Source organism: Centruroides sculpturatus, unplaced genomic scaffold (assembly GCF_000671375.1).
Source record: "Centruroides sculpturatus isolate CEXI.00-Female unplaced genomic scaffold, Cexi_2.0 scaffold1141, whole genome shotgun sequence".
Lineage (NCBI taxonomy): Eukaryota > Metazoa > Arthropoda > Arachnida > Scorpiones > Buthidae > Centruroides > Centruroides sculpturatus.
The window spans coordinates 68,060-74,320 of NW_019385382.1; the positions used below are offsets into that span (position 1 = coordinate 68,060).

A 6,261-nucleotide genomic window follows, 5' to 3' on the forward strand; every position below is an offset into this window, starting at 1 on the left:
CGAGGGAAGCGGCGCTTCCACCACTTCTAATGATGGCATGCCACTGGAAACCCGTGTTATAGGGAGGTCTACTGTATTCAAATTGAATGTTTCCATCGCATAACAATCACAGGTATAACTTTGTTGATCTACAGACAGGTTCCTACACCAACCACCAACACTATCGAGAGAATGTGATGGGAGATGAGCGCAAATGTTCCCAGGGACGGTGTCCGCCAGGAACACATGATCGGATATTTGGCTGAATATCGTTTTGATAAAATGTAAATTTATTTCATATATATATATATATATATATTGTAGGTTAAAGTCCAGTTACGTATACTGTCATGGCGGCTCATCTCTGATTCCAGCAAAGAAAAGAAAGGAAACAGTGGGGACGCACGTTCTAACCTAACCTAACCTATTCTAATAAATTACCATAATTATTACCAATCAAATTATTAGAATAGGTTAGGTTAGGTTAGAACGTGCGTCTCCACTGTTTGCTGGAATCAGAGATGAGCCGCCATGACAGTATACGTATCTGGACTTTAACCAAATTATATAATTAATGTTTTAAAATTTATTTCTACTAATAGCAAAATTTCTATTTAAAATTATAAAGGTTAAGTATCAAATTTTATACAAAAAGGATTGTATTATTAAAAGCCATCTACAGTACTTAAATTTAGAGTTATTAGCGAGGTTGAGGCCGAAGTTTTAGAGAGGTTGCGGCCGACGTTTAAAACGCAAAAACATGTACGTCGGACGTTTAGCGCCGCCTTCCTGTAAGCCTAGAAGTTTGACAATGGTGTTTGGAATGCCGAGCATGATTCAACTAACTATCCAAACACCATTGTCAAACTTCTAGGCTTACAGGAAAGCGGCGCTGAACGTCCGACGTACACGTTTTTGCATTTAAAACTTCGGCCTCAACCTCGCTATTATAATTGTTTCAAAGAGAAGAATCACGTGATATGGAACGCTCATTGAAGATCACGTGACGCCTCGAAGTGTAACAGAAAAAATGAATCCTTCCGCCAGAAAAATAAATCGAGGGGAAACAACGTCAGCGGTCACACGATCAGATGACGTCGAGCAAGGTCACTTGACACGATCTGTAAGCGTACTCCTCCAATGTGCTACTCCGCATATAAACAAGGTTATGCAATGGCGGCATCCACCGTGCGTAGTCGATAAGTAATCCCATGAGTTTTCGTTTATAACTATTATTATACTCGTCGGCCCCAAAAATTTCTATCCGTTTCGAACATGTCTACTAGTGAGGTCTGTTAAGAAAGCAAGATTAGGAAAAAACGCGCCATGTATTAAAAGTAAACTTTTATCGAAATGGACCTTAATTTCCAATGCGTACCCAACAATATTTCCCAACCTTCCCAAATACTTGACAAGAAAAGTTCGGAAAGAAATTTATTATCATCAAAAAGGAGATAATGTTCACTTCAAAACAGAACACCAACTTATAAGTAGGACAACTTGCTGATTTACATTAAATTTGTAACCACAATAAAATTTTGGATAATTTTAAGTAAATATTGCTAAGAATCTGAATATTGAACAATATACTACTGTATATATATATTTATTTATTTTTAACTTTCATTACTCGAACACTAGAACAGTTTTATTTTAAAAAATCATTTTTACTTTTCTGGCGGTTATATACAAGGTGAACCAAAAATAGGTGGACAGTAAATGATAACATTTATTGAGATTACATATATAATTGTATTTACTAATACAATACAATTTTATCAATGCATGTGTTGTCCATCACAATTTACACAGTTTTGAAGTCTACGTTTCACCATTTCACGCTTCGATGAACATTTTTGCACAAGTATTTTTGTGTATTAATTTCTTGAAATGCATCTCTGATTTAAGTTTTAAACCATAACCATAACCATAACCGACGGCCGGATGGCCGAGCGGTCTAGGTGGCAAACCTACAGTAAGATGATGCGGTTTTTATAGAAATACTTGGAAAGAAGAGATAATTTTTTAGGTGTAATAAAAATTTTAGTGCCAAAATAGTTACATTTCTTGCCATTGCTTCATAAGATTACATACTTTGTGTAGTTGTTACTAGAGCTTACACTAAGAACATTTTAATTTTTTTTTTTTTATTTTAACAAATTTATAAATGCTACGGCGCCATCTTTGGCAAGAATTGTACTAAACTTTTTATTACACTTAAAAATATCCCGCTTCTTTCTAAGCATCTCTGTGAAAACTGCATCATCTTATTGTAAATAGTTTGTGAGTTATTAATTTTTTTAAATTTCTGAGACTTTTGAATCACCTTGTACTGTACATCGTTGTTATACGAACCTTAATATAAACCCTATTCCATCTACTGTCCACTTACTTTTGGTTCACCTGTATATCAGAGGGAAAGTATGGCGATCGGTCAAACAATGACCCTCCCAAGATTTTTACATTTTTGTCTCAGGACACATTGAAACGTGGAGAAAAGCAAAAAAAAAAAAAAAAAAAACTCGGCCTTTTTTTCCTGTATGTATGAAAAATTTTTGAAATTTTGCAGGGAGGTGTGTTTATTAGGGGATTTCAATCTCCTAATAAGTTGGTGATTAAAACCATTAAACTTTGGTGATTAAAGATCGAGGGGGAGGGTAATGGGGATATCTCCAGTAGGTTCAAACTTAATGACGATTTTAATCGTTATTAGCATTTACAATTTCTTATAAAACCATCCTTACCCTCAAAATTAAGCTTTTTGCCATTATATAACAGTTAAAAATATAAAATTTTTAAATAAAATATGATAACAGATGGCGCCACGAAATATTGCCTGAAAAGTTATGCAACTCGTTGCTGGATTTTTTTTCTTTTTGCTGGATTTTCTCTTTTCGCCTTGTGGATACTTAAAGGGACATTTTTCGGGCCCATCGTGGGTTCGGCCACTTACACAATAGTATGTTCGGATGATGAGACGCGGGTCAACACATCCCGAAAAAATCTGGGGTTCTTGGACTCGCCCAATTCAATCCCGGATCTCCAGAACGGTAAGCTAACGCATCCAGCCAGCGCTGTTTGTTGCCCAGACATCCCCACAATATGGGCGTATTCAAATTATCAGCTCCCTGCCAACATCTCTGTTCAAAATTTCAGGAAACTTCCGGTTGCTGCCAGCACCTTTTTCGGTGCTCGATACACCAGCAAACACTATGGCAGCCACCACGAGACTCGTAAGAACTCGATTTTGCGTTGACAGTTTGAATTTATTTGTTGATGAATGTATTCTGAATAAATTAAGATTAGGTTAGTACATTAATAGAATGTTTTACTAATATGTTTAAGTAAGACGTCACATAATTTGTTTTAGGTTGTTAAAGTCTAATCTTAGGATTGATTTAGATATTTATAACTCCTATGGAAATTAAAAAATCTTCACCACTCTTTCTCTTTTCAAAATATTCATTTTTCATTTAGCTGTTCCCATTAAATAAATTCAAAAATAAATTTAACGTAACGTTGGAAGTCCACTTCATTCGCCATTTTTCTTTTTCTTTCTTGATATCCTCGGCCATCAGCGTTTGTTTTCACCCGAAAATGCCAGCAGTTTCTTCCGACAGCATCTCACTGGACTGACGTTAAGATTTTCAATACGTCTGATATTCAAATTGTTTCTTCTGAAATTCAATTTAAATTTTATTTATAGAAATTGAATTTTGTTATAAAAAAACAAAGTAGCAATAAGTTTTCATTTCCGTTAATATTTCTTCCCACTTTTAAATAGAGGAGAAAATATTGAAATTATATGAAAATTAAGGTTTGCAGCTTTGAATCTATTTTTTTTTTAATTCGTGACATCACGTGGATATCGTAAAGAAAATTAAATTTTAGAATATAAACTGTTAATTAAATCGTGTTCTAAAAAAATAAAAGTAGAAACGAAAAGAGAAAATTTAAATATATTCCAAGGACTTGGAATGTCTAAATACGAAGTTTCAGCAATTGAAGGAAGATGAACCCCATTAGCTCTAATTGTTTCATTTATTCTCTATATGTTAGTAATTTGAATCCCGATGAAACAGAAGCTATGCTTTTTGAAAAATTTTCTACTGCAGGACCAATTCTTTGCATCAGAGCCTATAGAGATCTGATTTCAGGAAGATCTTTGGGTTATGCCTATGTTAATTTTCAAAACCCTAAAGATGAAGAAAGAGCCTTAGAAACTGTGAACTTTGATCTAATTTGATCTAAAGGAAAACCAATTCGTATAAGTGGTTACAGACAGATCCACTGTTTAAGAAATCTGGTGTTGGAAATGTTTTCATCAATAATTTAGACAAAAGTATCGATAATAAGGCGATGTGTAATAATTTTTCCGTTTTTGGAAATATCTTATCGTGTAAAATGGTTACGGAAGAAGAGGGTAACTCAAAAGGTTACAGTTTTGAGCACATTGAAACTGAAGAAGCAGCTAATAACGCAATTCCTAAGGTAAATTGTATGCTGTTCGATAGTAGAATAGTGTATGCAGGTAAATTCACACCTCGCAGAGAACGTGAGAAACAGCTCGGAGACAAAGCTCATCGAATCACAAATGTTTACATAAAAAATTTTGGTGAACTAGATGATGATAAACTGAGAAAAAATGTTCGAGAAATATGATGCTATCACTAATTCTAGCGTGATAGTGGACAAAAGCGGCAAGTCAAAAGGTCTTGGATTAGTTAATTGTCAAGAGTCAAATAATGCTAAAAAAAAAAAAAAAAAGCGACAGAATAATTAAATGCTAAAAACTTGGTGGAAGACAACATTATGTTGGTAAAGAACAGAAAAAGACCAGAAAGATAAAACGAATTTTGAACGATTAAAATTGGAACGAATGAGCCGTTATCAGAGTGTTTTAATTATACGTAAACACTTACAAGTTAGAAGATTTCATCGATGACGAACGCCTCAGAAAAGAATTTTCGTCTTTTGATAACATCACAAGTGCTAAAATCATGAAGGATGCTCATGAAGGATGTTTCAGCTCTCCTGAAGAAGCAACTAAAGCAATAAATGAAATGAATGGCAAAATCACGATTTCTAAACAACTTTACATTGCTCTAGCTAAAGGAAGAACGTAATGTTTATCTTACTTCACAATACGTGCAAAAAAATGACTAGAATGTATAGGCAGCCACATTTCAACTAAATGTTTTAACGATTATTTTGTACCGAAATGGCTCAAGTTTCAGGAAGGTATTTTTCAACCCAAATTTGACAGATGCAACTTACATCGAACTACATTAATTTAAAACAGTTAATTTTGTATTTTAAATGTGTTCTTAACTGTTCTATTCAAAATAACAGTTATCAATGTCCCATAGCTTTTAAAAACTTGAAGATGGACTGTAGAACAGGTTGAAAACATTTGTTAAATCAATAAATAAGTCCTGTGAGATAAGGTGTTGTTGTGGAAATTAAATAAAAAAAATGCTTTGTGAAGTGGCGACGGCTGGCACCCTAGGCCTGCAGCCCTATCAGTCCAATGGTTCAGGTGGCATTGCGTGCGCAGGGTTTTTTAAAGGGTGGAATTTAAAAAACATATTATTTTTTAATAACTTACGGTGGTTTATTAATTTGTATACAGTAGACCAGCGGTTCTCAAAGTGTTCGCCACCAGTGGCCAAGCGGTCTTCGTTCCCTGAACACTGGGAGTTCGGTCGTGGGTTTGCGCCTCGCTTGGGCGGGCTGCCCACGTGGAGTTTTCCGGGTTTTCTCCTCATCTGTAACGCTCAAATAGAGCCCAGTTTCCTTTAAAAAGACCTCCCGGAAGGCATTCCCACCTAGGCAGATCTCCCAAGTGTTGCGTTGCCATAAGTAAACAAAACAAAGTGTGTACAGCGGCGTCTTAGGAAGCCGCGGCTTCCTCACAGACACCACGAAATAATATAAAATTTTCATAATTTTACTTCCCCTTTCAATTCGATGTGACAAGATGTGACAGCTAGCAGACCTAATGCAAATCAGGTCTGTTAGATGTCGCAGACCTGATTTAATGACTCAGTAATAAAGGTGGTGCACAGAATCGCAAAATGTAAAAAGCCTCATATCATTGCAGAAAAACTCATTCTACCGGCTCCTGTAGATATGGTGAACATTATTATCGGTGGGTCTGCTGGGTAGCAGCTTTCAAAAGTGCTTTTGTGCAATAACACTATCAGTCGCAGAATACAGCACATAGCGAAGAACCTCCAATGTTCAGTTATTGAAAAAATAGAAGGGAAGGAATTTGGGTCG

General features: G+C 35.4%; 1 pseudogene; it reads left to right on the plus strand.

Moving 5' to 3' along the window:
* The first annotated feature begins 3,905 nt into the window (after positions 1-3,905).
* Positions 3,906-5,413, plus strand: LOC111638373 (annotated as a pseudogene).
* The last annotated feature ends 848 nt before the right edge of the window (positions 5,414-6,261 follow it).